The 11,700-nt window shown below is 37.5% G+C and overlaps 1 non-coding gene across 1 annotated transcript; it reads right to left on the bottom strand.

The window, feature by feature from the left end:
• Positions 1 to 5,717: 5,717 nt before the first annotated feature.
• On the bottom strand, positions 5,718 to 5,841 carry LOC139033996 (small nucleolar RNA SNORA26). Its single transcript, XR_011486472.1, has one exon. It is a non-coding gene; the product is annotated as a small nucleolar RNA SNORA26 (small nucleolar RNA).
• Positions 5,842 to 11,700: the final 5,859 nt, after the last annotated feature.

The raw sequence follows: 11,700 nt of genomic DNA, 5'->3' as shown, positions 1-11,700 counted from the left end.
TCTAGCTGTAAGAAGATAGTTGAGAGTTTTCATTTACTGTAATCTTTTTGCCTTAATTCAAGTCCAGCATTAATTCTGGAAGGGATTACCACACAGTATAGGGGATGTTCGGTTTCTGTGTGTATAGCACATTTTTCTGTTACACAAGAAGCTAATAAACTGGAACACCTTCTAGTTTTTTGGGGGGAAAGGAATATTGTAAAATACGCTTTATATTTTTCAAAATGTTAAACAAAAATCTACCCCAGGCCCATATTATTTGGTGTTCCCACTATATAACCTGTTTAGTATCATTATATATCTCCATCTGATCCACTGATGCATGTCCCACAAGGGCCTCTGAACGCAGAACAGCTCAACGGCTTACTATGGGGCCCCCAACATCTAGCACTGGGTTTTTCATGCAGTAACATTTTATAAATATTGTACTACAGAATGAAAGTGAAAACCACGTGCCCTCCCCAACGGAAAGGAGAGACATTTCCCCCCTCCCCAAGCCTTGCACACTGATTGTATTTCCTATTCCTTGGCCGTCAGAAACAGCTTCCCTGGATGGCTCCAGGCACACAACAGAAAGCACAATGAAGGCTGCAAGTACAGGAGAGAGTCTTTGCTGGGCTTGGTCATGGGTGGGGGGAGGACATGTTTAGGTCTGTTTAGTGCTTTAAATAAGCACTGAAAGAAGATATTCACCCTGTTACGGACATGAATTTTAAGAGGAAGTGCTTCTGTGGGTTTATATTGGCCATCCTTCCCTTAGATTTGGCGATTTCATTTCAATTTCCAATTCACACTTCTCAGTTTCAATCAAGAGTTTCATTTAAAATGTATCTCGTTTACTGAAAAATGAGACTATTTGGGGGTAGTCTGTTATTGCTACTGTTTTTTATCAGCATCATCCGTTTAGCAAATGGAAGCAAGAAATGCAAATGTTTTTTAAGTGTTTTCTTAAAGTAGTTCATGACTTGCAAAGAAACAAATGTAGAAGGAAAATAAAATGTGTTTGCTTCATATTCTGCTTCAAGGTTTTAGCTTTCCTTAGCTGCTTCTGGAATCTGCATTGCTACAGACTTTCCATTAATTGTAAATTGGGCAGACTTATTCAATAAATGTTTAAAAAATGGCCTGTGAATGCAGGTTTAGCGGTCCAGAGGAAGTGGTTTCTTAGACACCTGCCTCCCATATATTGAGTTGATGGTATGTAGGTGGAAGGGAGTGAGACAGTTACAATGATGTATGGTGCTTTTGATTAGTTAATTGAAGGTAAAATTTTTAGCTTCACCAAGCAATTACCTGATCTCATTAAGGTCTTTAAAATCACCCAAATGTGATTTTGCCTGAAGCAGCTGCCCTTTGTTTAGATGTTATTTCAGGCATTAAGAAAAACACAGTCACAATGTTAATGGTAACCAGAGAATTTAAGTCTGCAATTTCTGGAAAATATATTGTTCTGAATTTTAGTCATTATTCATTATTATCTGAACATGGAACATTAAAATATATTTACATTTGTAGGGTGTTTTACTTTTCAAAAAGTTAAAAAGTATCATGTTTATAAAATATGCTTTTTAAAACTAATGAAAAGTTTTTAATGTTAATTAAATTTTTTTTTCTTTTAAATTTTTACTCTGGCCGTGCCATGCAGCATGTTAGATCTTAGTTCCCTGACCAGGGATTAAACCCATGTCTCTTGCGTTGGATGTGCAGAGTCTTAACTGCTGGACCTGCAGGGAAGTCCCTATGCTATTTTAAATACTTCATCTGAACTTAAAAATTGAATTGCAAAGTTTGCAAACACTTAAAAACAATGATGCTGTTCACATATTATAGCTAGACACTTATTTTTCTTTTTTTTGGTTTATTTATTTTATTTTATTTTATTTTATTTCCCATTTATTTTCATTAGTTGGAGGCTAATTACTTTACATCATTGCAGTAGTTTTTGTCATACATTGAAATGAATTAGCCATGGATTTACATGTATTCCCCATCCCAGTCCCCCCTCCCACCTCCCTCTCCACCCGATCCCTCTGGGTCTTCCCAGTGCACCAGGCCCGAGCACTTGTCTCATGCACCCAACCTGGGCTGGTGATCTGTTTCACCCTAGATAATATACATGTTTCGATGTTGTTCTCTTAGACACTTATTTTTCCAAAGACCTGATCCATTTGTAATACCAAGACTCCTAGGTACTTGGAAGGAAAGGAAGCAGAGAGACCAGGGGCATTGTCAAGAAACAATGACAGCAAACCTTTGCATATCAGGAGGGCTGGGAATATTAGTAACTAAGCTACTACCTGTTTTTCCACTCAGGGAAGTTAAACTAAAAAAAATTGTTTTTTCTAAAAACAACTTTCCAGAATTAATTTGTTTATGTTGTTACACATGGTTGTTCATGATAAGAAAGCTAATAACAAGTCAAATGAAAAAACAAAACAAAACAAAACAAGTCAAATGAGCAAAGAAGAACCTCAAATTTATTTTAATTCTGGACATAGAGTCTCTCAGTAGTTATAGTATTTTTACAAATAACCAACTAAGGCAGACCTGTTTATAGAACTGTCCCCACCAATGCCCTCTTCTCTCCTCATTTCTCTCCTCATTTTCATTCAGGTCCTCCTGTGCCCATTTCATCCCTCAACGTAGTATGATTTGAACAACGATTTAAATGTCCTGAACAAAGGCCAACATCTGGCATCCCACACCCAGAACTATCACCTCGTCCTCACCATTTCTTTCCCATCTCCCCTGGCATCAGGCAGGTGACTCCACCTCTGCCAGGTCCATGGTTGGCCAGCTCTCCTCTTTCCTCTGACCCTGCATATCCTCCCTTTGCTCCCCCCTCTCTTTCTTTTTTTTAAAAATTGGGAACCAAAAAATCCTTCAAGTAAAGTTGAGGAGAGTCAGATTGGATCAGGGAAGTGCCTCTTAAAGAAAAAGGAAAATTATAGTTCTTGAAGTGAAAATTAGGGAAAGTGCCGAAAAATGCCTTGGGATCTTCACAGACCCTTTCTACCATTATCTGAGTGGTTTTATTCAACTTTGCCTTCAGTTTTTATTACTGAAATTGTGACAGTTTTGTTTTCTACCATCTGCCTTGTGGATAAGGGCTATTCCCCAGTTACATAAGGATTAAATAGGCTTCAGGGGACTGCACCAGGATGTGATCTTCTTAAAATCTATCATCTGAATCCACATTAATTTTTTTTGGTTATGAAAGCCATACATTCTCAGTGTGAAGTAAATGAAAAATAAAGTGTGCAGAAGAAAAAGTATTGTCACCCTTGATCCCACCATTTAGGGATTCAAGTCTATGGAAACTCTAGGACAATTTCTTTGGTCATTTTCCCCACTAGTTTATATGCTTCATAATTGTAAATTTTGACATCTTTCATCTTAAAATTATTTTTGAATGGTTAAAAATGTGAATAGTAGAAGAGGTAATATAGTCAAAAGTAAGTGTCCCTCCTTCTCTCTCTCCCTGCTCCAGTCATCTAGTTGACTATCAGAGGCAATTTCTTAGTGATTTCCTTGGTGGTCTTTTGGCAATGGTGTATATTTTTATACAAACACATTTGTAAAGTATCAACGCCTCCTTTGTCTCAGTACAAATCTTAATGTACTATTCATTCTTTTCTAGACCTTGCTTTTTTCCACAGCAGATTTTAAATATTGTCCTATATCAGTATACTTAGACCTTTTTTTTTTCTGTACTTTTCTTTTTTTTTTTTTGCTGGTTGGATTATATTTCATTTTATATCTGAATCCTAAATGATTTGATGTACCATTGAGTTGTTTTCAGCCTTTTGCTATTACATACAATGCTACAATAAATATCTTGCATGCATAGAATTCCTGCTCTAAATTACCGAGGACAAATTTCTAGGGTTGGAATTGCTGAGTTGTGTGGTATGTGCATTTTTTATCTGCATAGTTATGCCAATTCACTATCATAAATGAAATTATACTGGACATGCAATTTGTTTCCCATGTCTAAAATATTTTATGTAAATGTAAGTATTTTCTTTTATAGATTTCATCTTAATGATTGCATAATATAGTGTATGTTTTTATGGTGATGTCATATTTCTTAGAAGAAGGCAATGGCAACCCACTCCAGTACTCTTGCCTGGAAAATCCCATGGACAGAGGAGTCTGGTAGGCTGCTGTCCATGGGGTTGAGAAGAATCAGACACGACTGAGCAACTTCACTTTCACTTTTCACTTTCATGCATTGGAGAAGGAAATGGCAACCCACTCCAGTGTTCTTGCCTGGAGAATCCCAGGGATGGGGGAGCCTGGTGGGCTGCCATCTATGGGGTCGCACAGAGTTGGGACATGACTGAAGCGACTTAGCAGCAGCAGCAGGATAGAGTGAGGTATGTGATGGAAGGGATGGACTTTCTTCTGGGTGGAGAGGGTGACTGGACAAAAGTTCGGAGGCTGAAAAGCAACGCACAAAGACTTAGAAAGTCTTTCCTCATTCAGAGAGCAAATAAGCATCCAAGTACAATAAAAAAATTTTCCCTAAGGCTCTTACTTTCCATCCTACCCCCACCCCCTCTTTCTTTCTACATTGAATTCTCTTTAAAATTTTTATTTATTTTTTATTAAAAAATATTTATTGTTTTGATTGTGCTGAGTCTCTCTTGCTGCATGGGCTTTTGTCTAGTTGCGGAGAGTGGCGGCTGCTCTTCATTTGCGGTGCACAGGCTTCTCATTGCGGTGGCTTCTCTTGTTGTGGAGCACAGGCTCTAGGGTGCATGGGCTTCAGTAGTTGTGGCTCCTGGGTTCTAGAGCACAGGCTCAGTAGTTGTGGCACACAGGCTTAGCTGCTCCGTGGCATGTGGGATCCTCCTGGATCAGGGATTGAAACCTGTGTCTCCTGCATTGAGGATTCTTTATCACTGAACCACTTGGTAAGCGCTTTACATTGAATTCTTAATCTACTTGGAATTTATTTTGTCCCACAAGATGAGACGAGGCTGGAGAAGGGAAGGACAACCCACTCCAGCATTCTTGCCTGGAAAATTTCATGGACAGAGAAGCCTGGTGGGTGACTGTCCATGGGGTTGCACAGAGTCGGGCACAACAGAGTAACTCACACTAACTATGAGGTGAGGAACCAAATGAAAAATTTCCCTCAAATATTTAACCAATATTCAGTAATAATTCATTCAATAATCCTTGCTTTTTGGCCCTTTTCCTATATTAAATATCTAAAAATATGTTGGTTTCTGGACTAATACAATGTTCTTACAATTTCATTTCTGTACTTCAGGTATCTGTGGCTGGCTATAAGGAATAGAATTTGCAGTTTGCAACAGAGAAAGAGATCTCTTATTCATCTTTGCATATAGTCAGCTTTCTCCTTCCAAGGTGTGGGCCAGCTTTTGAATAGACAATAGCTAGCATCCAATTCTATCTAGGTCTTCCTGCTCATTACCGTTTTACCACAGATGAGAGGACTGTCAGAACATACGAAGCACCAGATTGAAGAAGCCCAGAATTAGGAAGCTTTATGTGTCTCACTGTCTGAATCCTCTGACATGGAAGAGCAGATGCCCTGCTTACCAGTGCACTCATATTTTATTTTATTTTATTTTTTATTATTATTTTTTTTTTATTGTCAAACCAAAGGTCAAGTTTAAATTTAATGACTTTGGTATTAACTATACACATACTAGTAAGTGCTAAGACTTAAAATCTTCCGGTTCAGTTGTGACTCCAGACAGGATCCAGAGAGGAGTTCTAAAAATCTCTTCTCTGGGTTTTATGGAGACTTTCTTTACCCTCCTGTGTTAGCCTCTTAAGGCACTGCGTCAGCCTTAAAAGGCGCACTGGAAAGGGCGATCATATTTTAAATTATACTATTTCAGTGTTGTATTGGGCAAAACCTTAGATTTTAAAAAATAGCTAACACTTATTGGAGGGTTATATTTTTTCCATTTTTTTCTAATCATCATTAATGTTCTCACTAAAGTTAAATATTTTCTAGATATAATTCATACTCAAATTTTTATTGAGGCAAACTACACATAACATGAAGTTAATCTTTATAGAGTGAACAATTCAGTGCCATTTAGTACATTCCCAGTGTTTTATAACCACCATCTTTATTCTGTTCCAAAACATTTTATTGTTCGGGAATAAAACTCTGTACCCATTAAGCAAACACTTATTCTCCCTTGCCCCCAGCCCCTGGTACCCACTAATCTGCTTTCTGTCTCTATGGGTTTATCCATTGTAGATATTTCACATAAGTAGAATAATACAATATGTAGTCTTTTTGTCTAGCCTATAAAACATTAGCACAACATTTTTGAGGTTCATCTGTGTAGTAACATATATCAATATGTCATTCCTTTTTGTGGCTAAATAATATTTCTTTGTACGTATATACTGCAGTTTGTTTATAGTTGTCAGTTAATAGATACTTGGGTTGTCTCTACCTGTTGGTTATTGTGAATGGTGCTACTATGAACATGTGTATTCATGTATTTATTTGAGTACTTGCTTTTAATTTTTTTGGGTGTATATGTAGGAGTGGAATTTCTAAGTCATATGGTAATTCTATAACTATTTGAGGAACTCCCAAAATGTTTACCATAGTGGCTGCACCATTTTATATTCCCACCAGCAATGTATAAGGATTCCAATTTCTCCATCTTCACCAGTACTTGTTATTTTCCTTTTTTGTTTTTTATTATAGCCATCCTTGTGGTGTGAAGTGGCATCTTGTGGTTTTGATTTGCATTTCTCTAATGACTAATGATGCTGAGCATCTTTTTATGTGCTTGCTTGTAATTTATATATTTTCTTTGGATAAAATGTCTATTCAAGTCCTTTTCCCATAAATTGGGTTGTTTGTCTTTTTGTTGTTGAGTTGTAAGAATTCTTTATGTATTCTGGATGAACTAACTGTGCCATTTACTAGAGCTTTGTATCAGATATATGATTTGCAGATGTTTTCTCCCTTTCTGTGGGCTGTCTTTTCATTTTCTTGATAATGTCCTATGTACAGAAAAAATTTTTAAATTTTGATGAAGTCAAATCTGTTTTTTTCTTTTGTTGCTCATGCTTTTAATGTCATATCTAAAAATTTATTGCCAAATCCAACATTATAAAGATTTATCTCTATGTCTTCTGTAAGAGTTTTGTGGTTTTAGCTCTAATATCTTAGTCATTGATGTTTTGAGTTAATTTTTATATGTGGTGTGAGGAAGGTGTTCAACTTCATTCTGCTGTAGGTAGATACCTAGTTTTCCTGGCACCACTTGTTGAAAAAAATTATTCTTTCCCCATTGAATGGTCTTGGCACCCCCATGGAAGAGCAATTGGCCATAAATGTACGGGTATATTTCTGCGCTCTCAATTCTACTCCGTTGTTCTATATGTCTGTCCTTTTTCTAGTATCACACTGTTTTGGTAACTGTAGCTTTGTGCTAAGTTTTGAAAATGGTAAATGTGATTCTTCCAACTTTTTTCTTTTTTTCGTTATCGTTTTGGTTGAGAGTTTGTTATATGCCAGATGCTATTATAAACTTTAGCACACATTATGTTATGTAATTTGTGACAACTTTGTAGTGTAAATATTAATATTCACATTTTGCAGGTTGAGTGATTTGGCCAAGGTTACAGATTTGGTAGTAGTTATAGGATTAAAACTAAAATGAACTCCAGAGCCTACTTTCTTAAGAACTATACATATTGTTTCTGCCAAAGATGAAAGATCTCACTGTAGCTTAGTGACATTGTTTTCTTTAGGTAAAAGGCTAGAAATCTGTCTGTCCTATGAACATTTCTCATTTGGTAACTCACAATCAGGCTAACCTGGTTATATGAAACAGATATACTGAAATTCTTTTTTTACATTTAGTAATTAATTTTTAAGGTTTGTGACTGCTCAGACAGTTTTGCATCTTCCTCTGTCTTCCTCTTTTTGTGATCTTAATTTTTCAGATGGATGTTGTGAGGTTATTTTCTATTTTGAGAAAATTACACAAATCTGATTTATTACCATAACAGCTCAGAAGTGGTTCCTGTTGAAACCCTTCCACCCTGTCAATACTTAAGATTCTGTCATTCTCCTTCACAGGACAGGAAACTATTGAGTATGGGTGATACTCAGTAATGTGTTTTGAACTGAATTGCTGTTGAAAAAAATCTCAGCCTCCTTAGATGTGTCAAAGCAAATATGAAGATTTTACCATCATATATGTGTATGACATTGAAAGTAAATACACAAAGTATCCTGTATTGGCAAACTGTTTCTATGTCTTTGATGTAATATTTATTTATTATTTACATTCAGTAAGATTATTCACTCTTTGCCATATACATCTGTGTTTTGACTATACACCATTGTATAACCACTAGCACACAGGATAGAGAACAGTTACATCACCCCCCCCCCCAAATTCCCTCCTCTTCCTGCCCCACTTCTCACCCCAGTATCCACTAATTTGCTCTCTGTTCCTATAGTTTTTCCTTTTCTAGAATGTCATATAAATGGAATCATATAGTGTGTTGCCTTTTGAGTGCAGCTTTTTTCACTTAGTATAATGCAATTTTGATTCATCCATGTTCTTAACTTTTAGCAATAGTTAGCTCCTCTTGCTGCTGAGTAATATTCCATGGTATGGATGTGCCATATCCATTCACCACCTGAAGGATGTTTGGATTGTTTCCAGTTTGGGGAAATTACAAGTAAAGCTTCTATAAACAGTTCACGTAAAGGTTTTTGTGTGATTGTAAATTTAATTCTGGAGTTACATAATAAATGTGAGTTTAACTTAATGAGAAACTGCCAAACTGTTTTTCACTTTCTTAGAGCTGTTGTAACAAATTACCACAAACTTGATGGCTTAAAACAACAGAAATGGATTATTTCACAGTTCTGGAGCCTAAAAGTCTGAAATTGGTTGGCAGGGCCGTACTCCTTTTGAAGACTCTAGGGGAGAATCCTTCTTTGCCTCTTCCTAGATCTGATGGCTCCTGGTGGTCCTGGCCATTCCCTGGCTTTCAGCTACATCACTTCAATCTCTGTCTTAGTCCTTCCTATCATCTTCTTCTCTCATGTGTCTTTCTATGTCCTCTCCTCTTTTTTTAGGGACACCAGTCATTGGATTTAGGGCCCACTCTAATCAATTATTGCTGGGAAAAATTGAAGGCAAAAGGTGACAGAGGATGAGACAGTTAGTATCACCAACTCAATGGACACGAGTTTGAGCAAACTCCAGGAGATAATGAAGGACAAGGAAGCCTGGTGTGCTGCAGTCCCATGGGGTCGCAAAGCGTACATAACTTAGCAACTGAACCACAACAACTGATCAGTTATGACCACGTCTTAGCTAATTTTATCTACAAAGACCCTACTAAATAAGGTCACACTCTGAGGTTCAGAGTGAATGTGAATTTTGGTGGGTGGAGAAACACTTATTCAATCTACCATAGTGGCTATGTCATGTTGCATTCCCACCTGCAGTATGTGAGCATTCCTGTTGCTCCCAATCCTTACCAACACTTATTATTGTAAAAAAAAAAAAATTAAGAGCCATTGTAATAGTGTGCTGTCTCACTATGGCTTGAATATGCATTTCTGTCATGACTAACAATGTTGAGCATCTTTTCATGAATTTATTTTCCATTTGTATATCTTCTTTGGTGAAGTGTCAATTAAAATCTTTCCCCCATTTTAAATACTTCTGTTTTTTCTGTATTGAGCTTTGAAGCTTCTTTATACATTCTGGATATAAATCCTTCATCATCATGCAAATATTTTTCCTAGTTTGTGGCATCTTTTTATTTTCTTAACAGTATTTTTTCATAGAACAGAATTTTAGAGTTTTGATAAAGCCTAATTTATCATTTTTTTTTCTTTTATGGCTTACAATTTAGATGTTGTGTCTAAGAACTCTGCCTAATTTGAGGTCACAAAGCCTTTCTCTTGATGTATTTTTGAAGCAATAAAGATTTTTAAAGGGACTTCCCTGGTGGTCCAGTGGTTAAGCCTCCATGCTTCCACTGCAGGGGACATGGGTTTGATCCCTGGTCAACTAAGAAACTAAGGAACTAAGGAACCCCACATGCAGTGCAATATGGGCAGAAAAAAAAATTTTTTCTTTTTAAATTGAAGTGTGGTTGATTCAGACTGCCATCCTAACTTCTGCTACAGAGCAAAGTGACTCACTCACATTCTTTTTTCATACTCCTCTCCATTATGGTTTATCACAGCATATTGAATATAGTTCCCTGCACTACACAGTAGGACCTGGATGTTCATTATCTCATATATACTGGCTTGCATCTGCTAATCCCAAACTTTTGATCCTTCTTTTCTCCACCCATCTCTCTTGACAACCAAAAGTCTTTTCTCTATGTCTGCGAATCTGTTTCCACTTTGTGGGTACGTTCTTTTGTGTCACATTTTAGATTCCACATATGTGACATAATATGATATTTACTTACTTTGCCTGGCATGACAATCATGTTCATCCATATTGTTGCAAATGGCACCATTTCATTCATTTTTATAGTTGAGTAATATCCCGTTGTATATATGTACCACATCTTCTTTATCCATTCATCTGTCAGTGGACATTTAGGTTGTGAAATAATAAAGATTCAGTTTGGTCTAATATCCAGTTGATTTGAGAGAAAATGCTTGGGTTTCCTCAATATTATAAAAAGATTAATTCAGTTAAATTAATTGATGGTTTAGCATTCAAACAATGGAGAAGGCAATGGCACCCCACTCCAGTGCTCTTGCCTGGAAAATGCTATGGACAGAGGAGCCTGGTAGGCTGCAGTCCATGGGGTCGCGAAGAGTCGGACATGACTGAGCGACTTCACTTTCACTTTTCACTTTCATGCATTGGAGAAGGAAATGGCAACCCACTCCAGTGTTCTTGCCTGGAGAATCCCAGGGACGGGGGAGCCTGGTGGGCTGCCATCTGTGGGGTCGCACAGAGTCGGACACGACTGAAGTGACTTAGCAGCAGCAAGGATTGAGAGTGGTTAAGTGAATTTCTAGTAGAAAACTAGGCAGATGTGAACAGAAAAGGGGGAACCAGATGATTGTCAAGTAAAAATGACTTTCCACTACAACTGAAAAAGTGCCCTTTGTGACTTGCTTTGGACTAAATTGTGTCCTCTCCCCCAATTTCTGTACTGAAGCTCTTGCCCCTAATGTGATAGCATTTGAAGATGGGGCCTTTGGGAGATAAATAGGTATAGATAAGATCAGGGCCTCATGATGGGATTACTGACCTTAGAAGAAGGGGCATCAGAGAGTTAGCTTTCTGTCTCTGCCCTCTCTGCCATGTGAGGACACTGCACAAAGAGGGCCATCTGCAGACCAGGAAGAGGGCTCTCATCAGAGCCTGACCATACTGGTACCCCGACCTCACACTGCTGGCTGCCAGAATTGTGAGAAAATAGTATCTGTTGTTTAAGTCACCCAGTCTATGGTGTTTTTATTATGGCAGCACTAGCAGAATAATACTCAACAGCTCTTTATCAGTTTCCAAAAAACTGTTGTAATCAAAGCAACAGCTAGCCTTCATCAATTGCTTTCCCTGTGCCAGACACTGTGGCCTGTTTTCTCAACAATTCTCTGGGGAAGATACTATTACTCTCATCCTTATATTACATAAGGAAACTAAAGTTGAGTGACCTTGGATAATGTGCCCATGGCTG

This window comes from Odocoileus virginianus, unplaced genomic scaffold, assembly GCF_023699985.2.
Source record: "Odocoileus virginianus isolate 20LAN1187 ecotype Illinois unplaced genomic scaffold, Ovbor_1.2 Unplaced_Contig_15, whole genome shotgun sequence".
Lineage (NCBI taxonomy): Eukaryota > Metazoa > Chordata > Mammalia > Artiodactyla > Cervidae > Odocoileus > Odocoileus virginianus.
Note: the sequence above shows the minus strand (reverse complement) of the source record. Positions and strands in the feature narration are given on the sequence as shown.